At 45.1% G+C, this 19,175-nt stretch overlaps 1 protein-coding gene and 1 long non-coding RNA gene across 14 annotated transcripts in view; one reads left to right on the forward strand and one right to left on the reverse strand.

Annotated features, from left to right (window-relative positions):
* Nucleotides 1-9,716, reverse strand: part of SLC8A3 (solute carrier family 8 member A3) — a 138,927-nt gene extending 129,211 nt beyond the window's left edge. For 7 of the 10 annotated variants that reach the window (XM_014867220.3, XM_014867219.3, XM_070513888.1 and 4 more), the window contains exon 1: nt 8,691-9,288. The gene's annotated coding sequence lies outside the window, so the exon portion shown is untranslated. Of the gene's footprint in view, nt 1-8,345; nt 8,420-8,690; nt 9,289-9,590 lie in introns of those variants that run through there. The other 3 variants (XM_070513886.1, XM_070513887.1, XM_070513889.1) reach the window with 3 other exon arrangements.
* Nucleotides 9,717-9,912: 196 nt separating this feature from the next.
* On the forward strand, nt 9,913-16,195 carry LOC106847745 (uncharacterized). 4 transcript variants are annotated; one of them, XR_011504650.1, is made up of 3 exons: nt 9,913-10,930; nt 11,547-12,136; nt 12,507-16,195. It is a non-coding gene; the product is annotated as an uncharacterized lncRNA (long non-coding RNA). The 4 variants fall into 4 exon arrangements; XR_011504651.1 differs by having other exon boundaries at nt 12,011-12,136; XR_011504652.1 differs by having other exon boundaries at nt 9,913-10,649; nt 10,778-12,136.
* The last annotated feature ends 2,980 nt before the right edge of the window (nt 16,196-19,175 follow it).

Genomic DNA, 19,175 nt, shown 5'->3' on the forward strand with positions numbered 1-19,175 from the left:
TCACACAAACGTAAGACAAAGCCCGTGCTGAAGAGCATGGCAGCCTGAATAAGCAGCGTCTGTTTAAAGAAGGGTAAACACTGTGGCTGAAGGACAGGGCACTTGAGAGAAGCTGCAGAGGTAAGTGAGGAATAATTTATAAAAGGCCTTGGACACCTAGCTAAGGAACTGGGGCATGATATTGGAGGCAATAAGGGACCACTGAAAGTTTTTTAATTATAGGAGGGACAAGATCACTGGTTTTCCTTTGGATAGGAAACCTAGAGTGATGACGATGTGGAAACTGGTGAACGAAATCAGGACAAGACTAGAGATAGAAAGATGAGTTTGGAGAGTCTCTCGGCATTTGGCTAAGACATGATCAGAACCTGAACAGAGGCAGTGAGAAGAGGCCTGCTGAGGAAGGTGTGGATTTAAGAGCTCTTTCAAAAGGAGAATCAATACATGTTGGGACCACTTAGAAACAGAAGATGATGGTGAAAGAGGAATAAAGAAGGGTAGCAAGGACCAAACCACATAAGGCACATTCTTCATCCCACTGGCCCTGCCAAGTTCCTCCTGATTCAGGGATCTCCAGGCCCAAGGAACTGGAAGCTGAAGGAATCAACACAAAACCATCGAACTTAGATACCTGTTTAGCTTTAGGGACGTCCTGTAACTGTGAGACAAATGAGGCCAACGAGAGTTCTGTGCCCTCCAGGAAGGGAGCAGGAGGTCCTGGAATTCAACCAAAGCACCGCAGAGTGCTCCTCAGTCTAGTCAAGGTAATAACCATTTGTCGATTCAATAGTCCAGACTGATAAGCTCTGGAGATGCAGTGATGAAGCAGGTCTGGTCCCTGCTGTGGAGGAGGACATAGAAAAGTACACAAGATCGGTATCTAAATGTGAGCAAAGAGTTCTGGGGAATTATGAACTCTGACTGAGAGCATCATGAAGGTGGTGGGTTGGATTTCTCATGTCTATTTCAAACGAAAATGCAGTTTCACATAGAAGAAAATAAACTCATAGAACGCACTGCCCCTACGCAAAATAGTGCTAGCAGGAAAAAGACAGTATTCTTAAAAGATCCAAAATATTGAGATGAGCTCAAAGCCTAGAGAGACTATGAGAAAGCCTGATTCTGCTCATTGATTCATGAAAAAAGTATTTGTCAAGCACTTACTATATGCCTATCACAGCTGTAGGTTCTTTGAAGATCATTTCTGCCTGGACGTGTTCTCAAATTCATTGAGCACCAAATACATGTCAGACTCTGTTCTAGCTACTGGAGATCCAATACTGAATCTCTTGCTTGGCCTCCTGCAATAGCTGCCCATCTTTCCTCATCTCTTACAGTCTAATCTCCAAAAAATAGCCAAAAATGTCTTTTAAAAATATAAATCAGACAGATCATGCCATTCTTTGCAACCTTCTCTTCCTGCGGAACCCTTCTCCCCCTACTGACTTCTAACTTACTGTCCTTAACTCCCACCACTTTGTTTTGCTGCCTCTGCCCTCCACTCCAGCTAAGGTGGAGTTCTCTGAAGTTTCTAGAACACACCAAGGATGCACCCGCCCTAGGACCTTTGCATTTACTGTTCCCTCTTCTTGGAATACCCTTAACCTAAAGATCCCCATAGATCACTTTTCATTTCATTCAGGTCTCAGATGCCTTCCCCACTCACCTCATCTAAAGGTGATCCTATGCCTGCCCCCAAGCACTCTCTGTCACATCACTTTTCCTTTTTTTTTACAGCATATACATATCACTTGCTGAAATCGTCACTGTTTTCGTTTGTTCACTGGTTTATCGTAAACTCCATGGCAGCAGGAAACTTGTCGTTTTTGTTCATCATGGTGTTCTCAGAGCCTTGACTGGAGCCTGGTCGTGTGAGTGTTGGTATTTGTTAAGTAGATCAATTCCAAATCTGCAGGATTAAGTGATTTTGGAAAGATGCCCCTGTGAGGGGAGACTTCAAGCTTCCTGGGAAGCCTAGGGGTAGAGAGGCAAATGACTAAAGCCAATGACCTCAGAGAGCAGGCAATTTAGTTCACTCAAAAGAACCAACAGGACCACTAGTATTTGGATGGCAGTTGAGTTGTGAGGCTGTTTCTAAACCCAATTCCTTCTCTCCATCATAGCCCTCTCACGGCACCTTACTTTTCCTCCACAGTGTGTGGTATGATGATAACCAACATTTTTGGTGCATCATTCATTCAACAGATACTAAATGATACTATGGGACAACAGTTTACAAAGGCCTTCTCACTCACATGATCTCATTTAATTCTTGTTGTGAAGAAGGAGTGACCCAGGGAGAGAGGGCTGATCTCCCTCTGCCTTGTTGCCTACCCATCAAGGGGAAGCTGGCGATTAGCTGTCTTTATGTACCTTCTCCTCAGCTCATTCTCTAGGAGCCTGATTTATTTTAATACCATTTAATTTCTCTTAATTTTTAAATGTTGAAATATGAAATTAAATCATATCAATGCTGAATGAAGAACAAATGGACTCTGGCAAGCAGTCAAAGTCATCTCTCTGAGACATGGCTGGAGGATTCTCTTGGGCAATCAACTCTAGGGGTGCTCTGGGCCCTCCTTTCACAACACAGTCCCAGGAGCAGACTCCTAGGACTCCCAGAAGATCTAGTCCTTGCAGCTGTGCTCGCTCCCCACTCCTCTAATAATTCCTCTCAAAGTTGACTCACTCATTAGTTCCTTCTGAGGGGCTGGAAGGCACAGGCTCAAGATGATTCTTCCAGTCTCCTGGGGGAGAGAGTACACTGGTATGGTAGAGAGGGTGGGCAGAACCTCTGGAAAGCACACTGAGCAGAGTGGTTCCACAAGACTCTCAGCAGAGTGTACATGGCTCTAAACGCATCCTTCCTGGATGGACGCGGAATGGCAGAAGCACAGGAGTTGAGACAGGACTGGCTGCAGCACTGGGGGGCCTGGAGCGCTACAAGTGATTCAGTGAATGCCCTGGAGTGTTTCAAGGGTGGTGACTCCACATAGGAGTGCCAACCTAGGGCCATCAGGGCACTTATCAGCTGAGAGTGCCTTGTGGGCCAGACATCCAGATAACCAACTTGGCTGGCCATGTTGACCTCTACAGACCCAACGTGAAAACAGACAAACTGGGGGCTTCAAATTGCACTGGAACATTCCGAAATGAAAGATACTATCAGCACATTCTTAGCAGGAGGCAATCTATAGGTTGTGGTACAAGATTCACAGAATACAGAATTGTCAGGTGAAGGAGGTAGCTTAAAAGCCAGCACATCCAACATAACCTGTTTTGATAGATAAGGAATCTGAGGCTGAGAGAGCAGAAGTGGGTCTTGCCTGTGGTTGCCAGAAATGATAAAAACTAAAATATAACCTCTTACCACCAATTCAATGCTTCTTCTGTTATGCCACGTTGCTGCTCCTGGCTTGATTTTATGACTCCACCACTGGCTTATTTTATGATAAATGGTACAGACCCCCTTTCTTGACTGTGTTTCACCTGCCTCGAAAGTGAAGTAGGTTATTCACTTATTCACTCCTTCTTCTTTCATTGAATACCCACTGTGTTTCAGGAATCATGCCACACGGCATGGGAGAGAGAAAAAGCACTTGATCCAGCAGTTGGGGAGCTAAGCCATATGCAAAAAATTAAAAAAAAAAAACCCACTGCATTTCAATAAGTATAAGGGCTCATGAAAAACCAATGCTGTGTTATCAAAATTCAGAGGAAGGGTCTGCTTCTCCACGAAGCCTTCTCATCAGGAAGAGGCATTTGAACTGAATGTTGAAGAACAGGTAGGATTCTCGGTGAAAGGTAAACCGTGAACAAAGGCACAGGAGAGGAAAGGACAAGTTTACTCAGGTGCCCTCATGGGAATTGTAAAAAGTAAGACAAGACACGGAGCAGTGAGCCAGGCCACGGAGGGCCTGGAATACAGGGAGTTGGACTGATGCAAAAAACGGGAGGCTCCTCAAGGTTTCTTGGGTAGGAAAATGACAAGCTTATAAGGGTGTTTCAGGAGGGAAATCTTGTAATATTCATTAAAATAACTGAAGGAGGGGGAAGTTGAAGTTGGGAAGAAGTTAGGAAGCTCTTTTTTATAGTATAATAGTAACCACATTATACAGGTATGCTGAGGACATGGGAAAATCAATGCAAAGCACTCTGCAACAGGGCAGATGACAGATGGTAAACACATAACTGTCGGCTGTTATAACAATAATAATTATTATTATATAAGAGGTCACCAAATCTGTACTTAGGTAGGGGTGGTGGGGATAGAGAAAAGGGTAACGGATTTAACAGACACCAGCAATACTCGGGCAACAAGAGACAGAAGTCAAAGATAAACTCAGGGATTCTGAGCCAGGGTGACTAGAAGTTGGCTGTCGCCATCACTAGAAAGTGGCAAGTCAGGAGGAGCCACTCCTGAGGACAAAGATGATGTCAGTTTAGTAAAAATTCAATTTGAGGAGCTGATGGAACTCCTGTTGGAGATGTTGTACAAGTGGCTGGAAATGAGACTCTGGGCTTCGAGAGCTAAGGTTGTATGCTTGGAACCATACACCCTGGAGTGACAGCACAAACCACTGAGGGAGACTGCTGAGGGACAGCAGAGAAGGGAAAACTGGGAACAAGAGAGAATCTTGGAGAGGAAGAGGAAGAGGGACCACCTATAGAATTTACCGGACCTGGAGAGTTCAGTGCGATAGAAGGCAAGAGGGGAAGGTTTTAAGGAGCTAATGGTCAGTCTTACCTGATTAGGGTGGAGAGGGAGAGAGAAAGAGATGGATAGGTATCAGGAATAAGTTGTTATATTTTGGAGAATGAGAAGTTCTTGGTGGCTGAGTGATGAGGAAAGAGAGAGACATGATTACTCTAAAATTTCAAGAGTTTGTTGAAAGCAAGATGGGAAGAGAGAATGACAGGGGAAGGAACTGGACAAGTGATATTCTTTTTAGGAGGAGGTTTGTTGAGCATGTTTACAGTTGGAGGGAGAGGACTGAACACTGAAGGAGAAAGACTCCAGAGCAAGTTGATGAAGGCAGGGCAGGGGTCGCTCCTGGGCACTGTGCAGCAGGGGAAGCAAGATCTTTTTTACTCTGTGACTAGTGACAGGTAAGGGTGAGGAACAAAGTAGGAAGATGACGGTGCAAAGGAAAAATGGTGACCAAGCTCACACCATTTGGCCTCATTCTCTAGGACGAACATAGCAGTGCATGACTTTGAGGTCCTCTCCTCTCAAATGATTTGGAAATTACCACATGGAGGCCAGCGCAGGATTACAGTTTCCAGTCCCACTTCCGCATGCAGTCCCCACATGACCCAGAGTTCCTACATAAAACCAGCAAAGCACTACTTGTCATTCCAAATATCAAGGCAGTAAATGCTACTTGGCCCACTCCGTGTTATATCCAGGATGAAACAGAACTGTTTTCTTAGTAGACATGACTCTCTATACCATATCCAAATACTCTTGATTCTGGAATTAGCTTTTATTCACTCTCTGGCTCCCTCTCTCTCCCTGCATTCCAGTTTCAACATACTATCGAAAATGCAAATCTGACCACACACTTCAGTACTTAATACCTTCCTAAGCCCCCATGGGAAACTCGGTGGAAATCGTTAGCATGAAGCACAAGCCCTTCCAAGTTTGCCCCTGTGGCTTCTCCAAGCTCCTCTGTCTCCCCAAATTTCTCCGTCTGTCTTCAGTCATTGGAAGAGCTCTTATCCTCTTTAGGCCTTTGCATACTGACCCCTTCACTCATAAGACTTTCTACCCCACCCCTCCCCTCCCTGCTTTCACTAAAGCCAATTCCCACCACCGCTTCTTTTTGGGACTAGCTGTCCCTAGGAGTCCTCCTTAAGCCCCCATAGAGAGGAGATCTTCCTATACGCTTCCATTGCACCCAGGATGTACCTTCCACTGAGAGGATCACTATATATGATACCTGCCGGTTCACTAGTTGGTTATCCTTGCTGGAATGAATGTATATTTATGAGGAAAGAGACCATTCTATTTTATTTGCCTCTGTACCTAGCAAATACCTGGCAGAGTAGGTTGTTGCTGAATACTTCTCAAATAAATAACTGACTGAACGAATAAATGAATGCTTTTTCTTTTGGAGTCTAATGCATTTCTGAATCCCACCAAATACTTGAACCTCTAGGTAAAGCAACCAGGCTTGAGTAAAAAGGAAGTTATCCTCTCTTCTTATTCAACCTTGGCAGCCTGAGGAGCAGCCAGGACGAGTGACACATTCCCCAAATCCAGATTGTGGGCAATGACTGGCCCATGCAGGCTGAGGAACAATGCCCACAATGACTACCCGTGGACAATACCAGCAACTATGCCCAGAGACGGTACAAGGGCCTGCCTTGCACAGGGACAGAGCAGGGCTGGGGCAAGAGGACACTCCCTCAGCTTCAGGGCCCCAGCCCAGGGAGGAGCCCTGGAGAAGGGAATGCTCTTTACAGGGTCAGTTTGATGACCCTCTTCTCCCTTCTCTGACCAGGAGGCTGTGGAGGGCAGTGCAAGTGATGCCAAAGTGGAGATCAGAGGAGCAGGAGCAGAGAAGGGGCTAACTTATCCCTCCAAATCCATTCATTCAGCCAACATTTACTGAACACCCACTCTATGCCAGGCACGGTGCTGGGCCTCAGGGGTACCATGTGAATAAACACCAGCTCTCTTTCCTCCCTTTATGGAGCTACTGTCTAGAGGTGTGACTGGCATTACTCAATCACATAAATAAATTTAATGTGCATCTTTCAATCACTTCAAAATAATAGGTTCAGGTTATGGCTGTATAAAATCAGGGGGTCTGGCCTAGTCAGGGAAGTTCTGGAAGGCTTCCTTGAGGAAGTGACCAGTGAAGTAAGAGCTGAAGGGTAGATAGGAGCGCAAGGATGGGCAAGAGTTTAGGGGTGTCGGAGGAATAATGCGTTCCAGGTGGAGGAAACTGCGTGAACAGCCTTCCCATCTCCACGAAGTTCAGGAACCACTTCAACCAAGTTCAGTTCTGCAGGTTCCATCTGCTGCTTCTCAACCCAAAATCTATATTTTATTTAAAGAAAAAGGAGGCTATGGAGTGGACTTATGGGGGGAGCAGGGGCGGCTGCAGATAGCAACTGTAGATTGCAATGAGGGGCTGGGGAATGAGCCCACAGCAGTCACTCCGACCTCTGACCGTCAACCATCCTCATGTGCAGAACCGCAAGGCAGGCAGGGGCAGGTTCCCCTCACACTTGGACCCAGCCAGGCCGGCAAAAAGGAGCGGCGGAAGGCCAGGCGCCCATACAGAGTGAACTGATCCCCCTATTTCAGGAAGAGCGTGGCGCAGCAGCTATATTTGAAAATGGAGGTAAACAAGAGCTCAGCTCAAGTGGATGGGGCACAACAGCTGTGGAAGATTAATCACACGCGGCTGCAAGTCACCAGGTCGCCAGAGGCCCCGAGGCTTCCCTTTCGGTGCCCCACCAGCAGGCCGGATGTGTTCCTGTCACGTATCCACAACTCCCTCCGCTTGGGGTGCTTCTTGACCACCCAGGAGCTCTGAGCCTACTCCCAACTGCGGCCTTCCTTTCTGATAAACTGCCCCCAATTCCCATCCTTCTGCCCAGGACGCTGAACCACCAAACGTTCAGGGTTTGTTTTTTAATCGCCAGAAGAGAGAGAGGCGGGCAGCAAGCGGGTAAATTTATGGCACTGCATTAAAGGCGTCTGTTGTATTTAAACGTTCCCCTACCCCTCCACGGTTAAAAATAAAGCACAATGAATAAAGACGAAAAACTGTTTTTTTCCCCCCGGAGCAAATCGCTTTCTTCATCTCCCCCAGTGGCTCAGGTCCCCTGGGCAGGTCAGGCAGGGTCTGCAGGAGCAGCGCTAGCCTGTGAATGAGGGAGGGCCTGCGGCCGTGTGTATGTGCGTGCGTGCGTGCGTGTGTAGGGGGGGGTGGGTGGTGTCGGTGAGGGGGGTGTGGGCAAGCGGCGGGGAGTAGTTACAGACTTCTCTCTACCTAGCCCTGGACCGCCCAGACCACCGCAGTCTGGAAGGCACAGGCCGGGAGAAGCCCTCTTTCTCTCCGCCCGCTTGGCCGCCGCGGGCGGGTGCTCTGGGGCTACAGTTCCCGACCCGCGGCGGCGGCGGAGTCCCAAGGTTGGGGTGCGCGCGTGCGTGTGTGCACGCGGGCGCGCGCGGAGCGGGTAACGCGCTCCCCTCCTAGCCCCAAACTCCGCCGGCACTCACAGACCCAGGAGCACAACACGCCCTGGCACAGCCAGCACACACATGCACACATGCATCCAGCACGCAACGCAACATTCAGGCTTCCCAGTGCGCACCCGCCACTCACCCGGAAAACCCGCGACCGGACTGCACACACATGCCCAGGCATCTCTTTCTGCGCGGTGCCCTCGGCCCCCGCCCCACAGTAGACACTCGCTGCCAGAACGCACCCCCCCAGCACCGCATACAAAATGTGCACTTTCCGGGGCACCCTCCCCCAATCTCTTCAGGCACTAACCTCCCCCCCCCCCCGACAGGAAGGCAGTTCATATGAATGATCTAGACAAATAATTAACGTCGTTATTCACAACCAGGAACCCTCTTGGGGACATCCCAAGCCCCCCAACCTGTGCCTCCCCTGCCTCGGCCGCTCGTTGAGGGGGAAGGGCAAGAGGCTCACTCCATTACTCACCGTTTCCTCTCGGTCTCCAGAGCAGAGTGGGCAAGTGAGGGGGGTGAGGACGGTGCGCGATGCCCCCGCCGCCCGGCTCCTCACCGGCCGCAGCGCCTCATCGCCCCCGCGGGCTGCCCGCCGGCCGCAGCCGCGTCCGGGGCATGTCAGTTGGCCGCCGCCGCCCGCCTGCCGGGGCGCGTGGGCTCGCAGCTTTCAGGGAGCTGCGGGGCAGCGCATCTGGAGCGCGAGGGCTGGGGCCAGGGCAGGGGGCCTGGGGAGGGGTCCCTCAGCGCCGATTTAAGAAGGAGAGCAACCCCCCCCCCAAGACCCCCGGAAAACCCCGACCCGGGGCGCAGGCTCGAGATGAAGCCCGGGAGAGCGAGGGGATCCCTGCCGGGAGGGGCAGAAAAGCGAGCAGCCTGGCGCGCCCTGGCGGCTCCGAGGGACCGCGGCTTGCAGTCGCGTCGCCGGGGCTTTCCCGGGGCTGGGAGCGCGCCGGCTCTCCGCCTCGCACGCCGTCACCGCGGGAGACGTCTCGGCCTCGCGGCGCGCGGAGGGGACGCGCGGAGGGGCTGGTTTCTGGGCGAGCCCAGAGCTTTGCCCATTAAGCTGCAGCAAGAAGCCAAATCAAAAAGCCAATCTCCAAGCCTCCCAGCCGAACGTCACCCTATCAGCTGGGAGAGAGAGCGCTGCACGGGATGACAAGCCGCGCATATTTATCCTCGCGCGCCGAGGGGGAATTTTCAGATCGCTTCCCGACCAGCAGCGGAAAGTCAAGCCTGCACCTCGCGTCCAGAGAACCCCCGAGGACCGAATGCAGACGGAACCCCTAGCCCGCGGCCACCCACCCAATCGTTGGAGCCTGGCGCCCGGCGCCTCCCGGCCAGCGGCAGTTCCAAGACGGCGGCGCGTCCTGACCTGGATTCCGCGCAGTCCGGAGCTCCGGGCAGCAGGCGGGGAGGGCGGCGTGGCGGGCGGGCGCGCAGCACCGGCTTTCCCCTTGTCCTCAGGAGACGCCGCCTGCAATTCCGAAATTAAGTCTCCACCAAACACATCTGTGGTTTTTAAATATAGCAGGGGACGATTACCCAGGCAGGGTCCACCCAGGCCTAGGGGAGGAGTTGAGGGGGATGGAGGTTGGCAGTGGAGGGAAAATAAAACTCCTTTTCCCCCCCTCTTTTTTTCTTCTGTTCTTGGTGCAGAACTCAGTCTGTCATTTTCTCAACCCAAATCAAACAACAGCTTGTGAGAGACGCTTGGGTGAGCGCTGGTATGTTGGCTTTTGGGTTTTTAAGGCTAAAAATAAGAGGGGGCTGTCTCCCAAATTGCTGCTTACTCTGGGCCTGGAGCCTGGAAGAGAGATGGTCCTTTGATGCAGCAGCAGGACTAGGGTTTGGGGCTTGGCTCAAGCGAAGTGTACACACGTAGCCTTACATCAGATGCCTGTAATTTCTGCTATATTTGTCAGGCTTGGTCCTGGAGGCATGAGGGGTGGGCAGGCCTCCCCAAGAAGGGGGTTTCACTCCCTAGTTTATGGATAGCATTAGGCAGATCTAAAAGGAGCATGGTGGCTGGTCTTTCCTAGAGACACCAGTACAGCTTCTGGGACAGAATAGAAGGTGGGAAGTTGTTCCTCTCAGGCCTCTGCTGCCTGAAGCCAAGTATGAGGGGCCGACAAACGAGAATGATGTTTAGCAAGTATCAGCACTTCCTAGGATCAGGCGCCCTGCTGATGAACTTGAATGTATTACTTCACATCATTCCTCATAAAACTCTCTGAGATAGGTACAATTACTAACTCCATTTTTCTGTTGAGGAAATTGAGGCTTAAAGAGGTTAAATAACCATTCCAAGGCCGCATGCAGCAACACCGAGGACTGGAATAAGGTGGAACCAACTGGAGTTTTGCTGATAAACACAACAGTATGTGCGACTTCCTGGATCGCTAGGCCCGTTGAAGAACTGCTCTGGAACAAGGTTTGTTCCGAAGAGATTAAGTGGGCATGGAAGTTAGAGAGTATCTGAGCCTGGGATGGCCTAAGTTCTTTCCTGGTCCCTTGACTCAATGTGGCTTCAGCAAATCACGTGGTGGTTTCTGTTCTAAGGTTGAATCCTGGGTGTACTCCTAACTGAGCCCTGGGATCTCAGATCCGTGAACACTTATGGGCCTTGAATTCAGCTAAAGTTAGGGCTGAGACACTGACCCTGCAAGATTTCAGTAACTTCTAAAGTTGTGGGATTTCAGGATATGTCAACTGGTAAGATTTACCTTGTGTTTGTTTCCATGGAGATCCATGATGCTGATTAGTCTACAGTCAAGACTCAGAGATGGGCTGGTGGGCGCCTAAGTTGGTGTAGCCTTTTGGGAGGGCAATTTTGAAAGATGTATCAAATTCTTTAAAAAATGTGCAACTCTTTTGACCCAGTAACTTTACTGGTAGAAATTTATTCTATGGCAATAATTAAGGATGTGCTCAAATACTTAGTTACAAGGATATTCATGGTAGTGTTTATAATAGTGAAGAATTGGAAACATCTTAATTTTCCAACAGAGAGAATTGGTAGAGAAGATCGTGTTACATTGCCATGATGGTGTATTCTACCATTATACAAATGCTGATGCGGCATTCCGTATTGTGATGCGGAAAGGCTTTCATGATGTTATTGAGAAAGAGAAAAAAACAGAAAATAGAGTGTGATACTGTGTGTTTGTGTGTGCGTGTGTGCAAGCACACACGTGTGCACCCTGGCAGCAGAAAAACACCAAAATGGCAATAATGGTTATCTTTGGGTGGTGTGATTACTGGTGATTTATTTTTCTTTTTATTTATTCTTTTTTTAAAGATTTAATTTTTTTCCTTTTTCTCCCCAAAGTCTCCCGGTACATAGTTGTATATTCTTCGTTGTGGGTCCTTCTAGTTGTGGCATGTGGGACGCTGCCTCAGCGTGGTTTGATGAGCAGTGCCATGTCAGCTCCCAGGATTCGAACCAACGAAACACTGGGCCACCTGCAGAGGAGCATGCGAACTTAACCACTTGGTCATGGGGCCAGCCCCTTATTTTTCTTTTGAAATCAATGTCATCGAGGTGTAATTTACATGCAATAAAATTCACCTGTTTTAAGCGTACAGGTTGATGAGTTTTGACAAAAGTACGTATGACAACCACAATCAAGATACAGAACATTTTCATCTCCCTCAAAAGTTCTCTCAGGCCCCTTTGCAGTTACCCCCCTCCCCTCAAGCAACCAATGATCTATTTTCTATCCCCATAGGTAAGTTTTTCTTGTTCTAGAATTTTCTTCTTTTGCCTGTTTATATCTGTTGATATTTTTTCAGTGAACATACCTATTTGCTAAAACAACCACAACAGCAGCAGTAAAAACAGAATTTTCTTCGAAGAACTGCCAAAAAACCAACGGGAGCCTCAACTTCGTCTTGTCACCTGCAGCAGGACATTGCCAGGTAGGAAGGTGGGAGGTGAGGGAGGTGTCGAAGCCTGTTCAGCCATTGCTACAGGCAGAGCGACTCGTGTGGGTTCTCTAAGTTCCAGGTGGACTGAAATAACCAAACCCGACTCTGCATTCTGAGCCTCCCTGTCCTCACCAGCAAAATGGAAGTGATAATAATCACAACAGTAATATCCATCTTATGGCGTTGTTGTCAGGGTTCAGTGAGGTTACAGTTTCCAGTATAGAATAATTCCCCCAAACATGTTAATTCTCTCTCTTTCTCCCTCCTAACCCTGCTTCTCTCCCACTGTGAGTTCTACAACCAACTTTGTCCTTTCAGCACTAGACAGAGTGTCACTTTTTTCTCTACTGCATGCATACAGGGTTGGAAGACAGTAAAGTTGATGACAATCTGCCTTCAGTTTCGGCTATTGTCTGTTCCTTTGTTCCTGGTTGTGACAGAACTCAAGGGGATTTTCACAACAAGAAAGCCAGCAACTGAGCTGTTTATCATCAGCATTAGGAGCAAGAACCACAAACTGCATTTTTAAGTTGGGAGGAAACTGAGGCTCGGATGTGCCTGCAAAGAGGTAATTAAGTTAAAATGGGCTCGTTAGGGTGGGCCCTCATTGAATGACCAGTGTCCTTATAAGAAGAGGACACAGACAGGTAGACAGAGGGAAGACCACGCGAAGGCACAGCGAGAAGGCAGCCTTCTGCAAGCCCAGGAGAGAGGCCTCCGAAGAAGCCACAGCTGCCGACACTTGATCTTGGACTTCTAGCCTCCAGACTGTGAGAAAATAATTTCTGCTGTTTAAACGACCCAGTCTGTGGGATTTTTTTTTCTGGCAGCCCTAGCAATCTAAGACAGAATCCAAGTCTTCTGGCTGCTTCTATGAGGCCTTGTTTATATTCCAACTTCAAGGAGTTACCTGGGGTTATTTGGAAGCTTGAAACATCCTAGACTTTACAATCTAACAAAAAGGAAGCAAGGAAACGGGCTTTTATCGAATGCCTGCTGTGACCCTGTGCGATGTACTTTTACACGTGTTATTTCACTCAGTAAATATTTGTGGAACACATTCTGTGCGCCAGATACTGTGGTGCTGGGGATACAGCTGTGAACACTGAGGATAAAATCCCTGCCTTCAGGGAGCCTACATTCTAAAGGAAGAAGCAGATGATGAAAATAAACAAACAAAATACACAGGGCATGGCACATCATAAGCGCTATGGAGAAAATATAACGCAGGGGAGAAGGAAAGGGGGTGGGGACTGCTGAGGGAGGAGGAGAAATTGTCAGATGTTTTTAATTAAAGAAAGTCAGAGAATTTGTCCTGGAAGCTTCAGTGAGAAAGTGACAGTTGAGCCAGAGCCCGAAGGAGGGAGGAAGAGAGCCATACTGATGCCTGAGGGAAGAAAGTCTCAGAACAGCAAGTGTCAAGGCCCTGAAGTAGAAGTGTGTCAGACCTGTTCAGGAAAAATTATTTTTTTAAACTGCCTCCAGAGGAGTGCATACTGTCCCTTTATCTAGAGAAGAAGAGATCTCAGATGGCTGAAGTGACTCCCATTAAGGTCACACAGACAGAAGCAGGTAATGCTTTTCTTTCTCCAGAGGCTGGCAGCACGATGCGGCGAGTGGGATGAACAGTGAGAAAGGGCCACGTGTCTTCTCAGTTATGCCCCATTATTTGCCATTATGCCCAGAACTCCACAAGTCGGTGCCTCACCAAAGATGGGGCCTCGGGCACTTCCCAAGGAGCAGCCCTGCCTGCCTTTGCTGCCATTAGCTCTGCGTTCCACACAAGGCACAGGGCTGCTTGTCACAGACGCCCCTGTCCCCAGGTGCCAGCATTTCCACAGCCCCGGACTGTGCAATCTGATAGCAGTTAAGAAGAGGTGAGAGCAGACAATCAAGTTGAAGATAAGTGTTTAATAAGCAACATTTGATAATAGGATCGTTTAGTGAGACATAATTCTTCCCTATGGATTATATAATTTTTAACCCTCTTATAACTTGTATTTCCAAAATTTGTCACTTAATTATTTTTCTGTTTTTTCACTAATAAAATTATTTGTTGAAGTAAAACACACATACAAACAAGTGTACAAGTCATAAATATAAGCTCAAAGAATTTTAACAAAGTGAAGACACGTTGTGTAATCAGCACCCAGAACAATGAGTATTAGCGGTGTCCCAGGTACTCCTCTGGTGCCCCGCCCAGTCACACTCCTCCTCTGCAAAGGTAAATACTCTCCTGATTTCTAAAACCGTGTGTGAGATTTATGTGACTTTGAACTTTATATAAATGGAAGCATAAAATGTACTGTTGTGTCTGCTCGACATTATGTGTGTAAGGTTTATCCATATTGTGTGTCCCAGTGGTTTTGTTATTTTTCACTGCTGTAGTGTTTCCATTGAATGAACACGCCACCATTTAACTTTTCCTTCTGCTCTTGATTGCCGTCCATGTTGCTTCCAGCTTTTTATTATTTTGAATAGTGCTGCTATGATATTTGCATACATGTCTTTGGTTCACATGTGTATTCACTTCTCTTGGGGGTATACTCAGGAATGGACTCCCTGGCTCATGAGGTATGTGAATATGCAGCTTTAATTGATAATGACAGTTTTCAGTTGTTTGTCCCAATTTATACCTCCCCCTCCCCAGCATTGTTGCATCACATTCTTGTCAACACTTAGTATTGTTAATCTGTTTAACTTTAGCCATTCTGGTGAGTGTGCATTTAACTTTAATTTGTGGTTTTCATTTGCATTTTCCTAGTGACTATTAAAGTGAGAACTTTTTCATACGTGTATTGGCTTTGGGATATCCTCTCTTGTTAGGTATCTGTTCAAGTTTGTTGCTTATTTTTCTGTGGGCTTGTCTGTCTTTTTCTTATTGACCCATGGGGGTTCTTTACATATTCTGGATATGAGTCCTCTGTTACATGCATTGCAAATATCTTCTGCCAATCTGTGGCTTGCCTTTTCATTTTCTTAATTGTGACTTTTTTTAAAGATTTTATTTTTTTCCTTTTTCTCCCCAAAGCCCCCAGGTACACAGTTGTATATTCTTCATTGTGAGTCCTTCTAGTTGTGGCATGTGGGATGCTGCCTCAGCTTGGTTTGATGAGCAGTGCCATGTGGGTGCCCAGGATTCGAACCAACGAAACACTGGGCCGCCTGCAGCGGAGTGCACGAACTTAACCACTTGGCCACAGGGCCAGCCCCCTTAATTGTGTCTTTTGATGAATAAAAGTTCCTAATTTTAATGTAGTACATTTATCATTTTTTTCTTTATCCTAAGTGCTTTATGATTCCTGTTCCTTTGTCTATCCAAGGTCATCAGGATATTTCTTATTTTTTTAATCATTCAAATTTAGATCTGCAATTCTCCTGAAATCGCATTTTTGTATTTAATGTGAAGTAGGGGTACAATTTCATTTTTTCCCCCTATGGATATGTAAATAACCCAGTACAATTTATTGAAAAGAGATCATTTCACCTGAAATGTCACCTTTGATATAAACCAAGTGTTTGTGTATGTATGGGTCTGTTTATGGACTCACTGTTTTATTGGCTTATTTTTCTATTATTTTATTCACATCACATTGTCTTAATTACTGTAGTTTATGAGAAATCTTGATATCTAGTAAGATGAGTGTATTTGCTTTGTTCTTCCTGAGTATCTTGGTTATTCTTGGCCCTTTGCAATTACACATAAATTTTAGAATTAGCTCATCAGTTTTCACGAAAAAACCCTGCTGAGATTTTAATTAAGATTACACTGAATCTGTAGATCAATTTGCAGAGAATTGACATCTTTGCAGTATTGAGTCTTTGACCCATGAACGTGGGTTATTTATTTATTTAGATCATCTTTAATTTCTATCACTAATATTAAAAAATTTTTAATGTATAGCTCTTGCACATGTTTCTTTAGATTTACTCATAGGTATTAAGGCTTTGTGATGCCAAGTAAATGGTATTGTTTTCCTTTTGTTATTAAATAAATTTTATGTTAAATTGTTTTTTATGCTAAATAAAAATACAATTGATTTTTGTATACTGACTTTGTGTACAGTGGCATTGCTAAATTTACCTTTAATTCTAATAGTTTATTTGTAGATTTTGTTTGTTTTTCTCATACATAACCATGTTTGCAAATATCTTCTTTTCAGATCTTTTATTTTGCACTGGCTAAGATCTCAAATACAATGATAAATAGAAGTGGACACAGTGGAAATGTCTTTCTTTCTTGATCTTAATGGAAATGTTTTAATATTTTCCTGTTAAATATGATGTTTGCTATATGTTCTCTGTAGAAAATCTATATGATATTAAGGAAGTTCCCTTCGATTTCTAGTTTCTTAAGATTTTTTTAAAAATCACAAACTGTGTTGAATATTATCAAATGCTTTCTTTGCATCCCTTGAGATGATTGTATGAAATTTTTCTTAATCTGTTAAAATGGTAAATTATATGAACTAATTTTCTAAAGTTAAACCAAGTTTACATTCCTGAAATCAAGTTCTATTGTTTGTGATGTATTATCCTTTTATGTGTATTACTTATAATTTGTTAAGTATTTCTGTACATATATTCATGATAGAGATTGGTCTATAATTTTCTGCTTGTAATATCCTTGTCAGATTTTGGTGTCAAGGTTTTCTGGCCTCATCAAATGAGTTGGGAAGTATTACTTTTTCTCTATTTTCTGGAAGAGTTTCTGTAACATTGGCAAAGCCAATCTGGAGTTTTTTTATGTGAGAAGGTTTTTCAATAGAGTATTCAATTTCTTTAATAAATTGTATTAGTTTTTTATGGCTGCTGTAACAAATTACAACAAAGTTTGTGGCTTAAAAGCAAATTTATTATCTTGTAGTTCTGTAGGGTAGAAGTCCACATGGGTCTCAATGGTATTGGCAGGGCTGCATTTCTTTCTTTTTTAAGAAAATTATTTTATTTAGGTCATATTGGCTTATAACGTTGTGTAAATTTCAGTTTCTGTATAGACTGCCTCGTGTTCACCACCCATAGTCTAGTTGTTACTCATCACCATACACATGTGCTTCTTCACCCCTTTTTGCCCTTCTGCTACACCCTTCCCCTCTGGTAACTACCAATTTGTTCTCCTTATATATGTATTTGTTTATATTCCACAAATAAGTGAAATCATGCAGTATTTGTCTTTCTCTGACTTATTTTGCTTAGCATAATACCCTCAAGGTCCATCCATGTTGTCACAAATGGCATGATTTTGTCCTTTTTTATGGCTGAGTAGTATTCCATTGTGGATAGATACCACATCTTCTTTATCCATTCATGCATTGATGGGCACTTGGGTTGCTTCCACATCTTGGCTATTGTGAATATGCTGTGATTAGCATAGGGGTGCACATGTCTTCTTTGAATTATTGATTTCATGTTCTTTAGATAAATACCCAGTAGCTGAATAGCTGGATCATATAGTGTTTCTATTTTTAACTTTTTGAGAAATCTCCATACTGTTTTTCACCGTGGCTGCACCAGTTTGCATTCCCACCAGCAGTGTGTGAATGTTCCCTTTTCTCCACATCCTCTTCAACAGTTATTGTTTCTTATCTTGTCAATTATAGCCATTCTGACAGGCGTGAGGTAATATTTCATTGTAGTTTTGATTTGCATTTCCCTAATAAATAGTGCTGTTGAACATCTTTTCTTGTGTCTGTCGGCCATCTGTATATCGTCTTTGGAAAAATGTCTGTTCATATCCTTTGCTCATTTTTGGATCAGGTTCTTCATTTTGTTGTTGTTGAATTGTATGAGTTCTTTATCTATTTAGGAAATTAACCCCTTGTTGGATATATGATTTGCAAACGTTTTCTCCCATTTGGTGGGTTGTCTTTTTGTTTTGTTCATGGTTTCCTTTGCCATGCAGGAGCTTTTTAGTCTGATGTAGTCCCATTTGTTAATCTTTCCTTCTGTTTCCCTTGCCTGAGTAGGCATGGTATTCGAAAAGAAACTGCTAAGATGTCAAAGAGCGTACTGCCTATGCTTTCTTCTAGGAATTTTCTGGTTTCAAGTTTTATCTTCAAATCTTTAATCCATTTTGAGTTATTTTTGTGTATGGTGTAAGATAAGGTCTACTTTCATTCTTTTGCATGTGGCTGTTCAGTTTTCCCAACGCCGTTTATTGAAGAGACTTTCCTTTCTCCTTTGTATGTTCTTGGCTCCTTTGTTGAAGATTAGCTGTCCATAGATGTGTGGTTTTATTTCTGGGCTTTCAGTTATGTTCCATTGATCCGTGTGTCTGTTTCTCTACCAGTACCATGCTGTTTTGCTTACTATAGCTTTGTAGTATATTTTGAATTCAGGGAGTGTGATACCTCCAACTTTGTTCTTTTAATGAATAACAAATACAGTAACGTTGCAGGGTACAAAATCAACATACAAAAATCAGTTGCATTTCTATATACTAATACCTAACTAGCAGAAAGAGAAATCAAGAATACAATCCCATTTACAATCTCAAAAAAAAAAAAAGAAAAAATACCTAGGAGTAAATTTAACCAAGGAAGTGAAAGGCCTATATCCTGAAAACTATAAGTCATTATTGAAAGAAATTGAAGAAAACATAAAGAAATGGAAAGATATTCCATGCACATGGTTTGAAAGAGTAAACATGGTTAAAATGACCTTATTACCCAAACAACCCACAGACTCAATGCAATTCCAGTCAGAATCCCAATGACATTCTTCACAGAAATACAACACAGAATCCCCAAATTTCTATGGAACAACAAAAGACCCCAAATAGCCAAAATAAACCTTAGAAAGAAGGGCTGTGGTTTTTTTGGAGGCTGTAGGGGAGAATTCTTTCCTTTGCCTTCTCTAGCTTCCTGAGGCCACCCACTTGGCTCATGGCCCCCTTCTTCCATCTTCAAAGCCAGCAATGTTGCATCTTTCTGACCATTCTCTTTTAGTCACCTCTTCCCCTGACTACAGGTGGGAAAGGTTCTCTGCTTTTAAGGAACCACATGATGAGAGTGGGCTGCCTGGATAATTC

The sequence above is a fragment of the Equus asinus genome, chromosome 7 (genome assembly GCF_041296235.1).
Source record: "Equus asinus isolate D_3611 breed Donkey chromosome 7, EquAss-T2T_v2, whole genome shotgun sequence".
Lineage (NCBI taxonomy): Eukaryota > Metazoa > Chordata > Mammalia > Perissodactyla > Equidae > Equus > Equus asinus.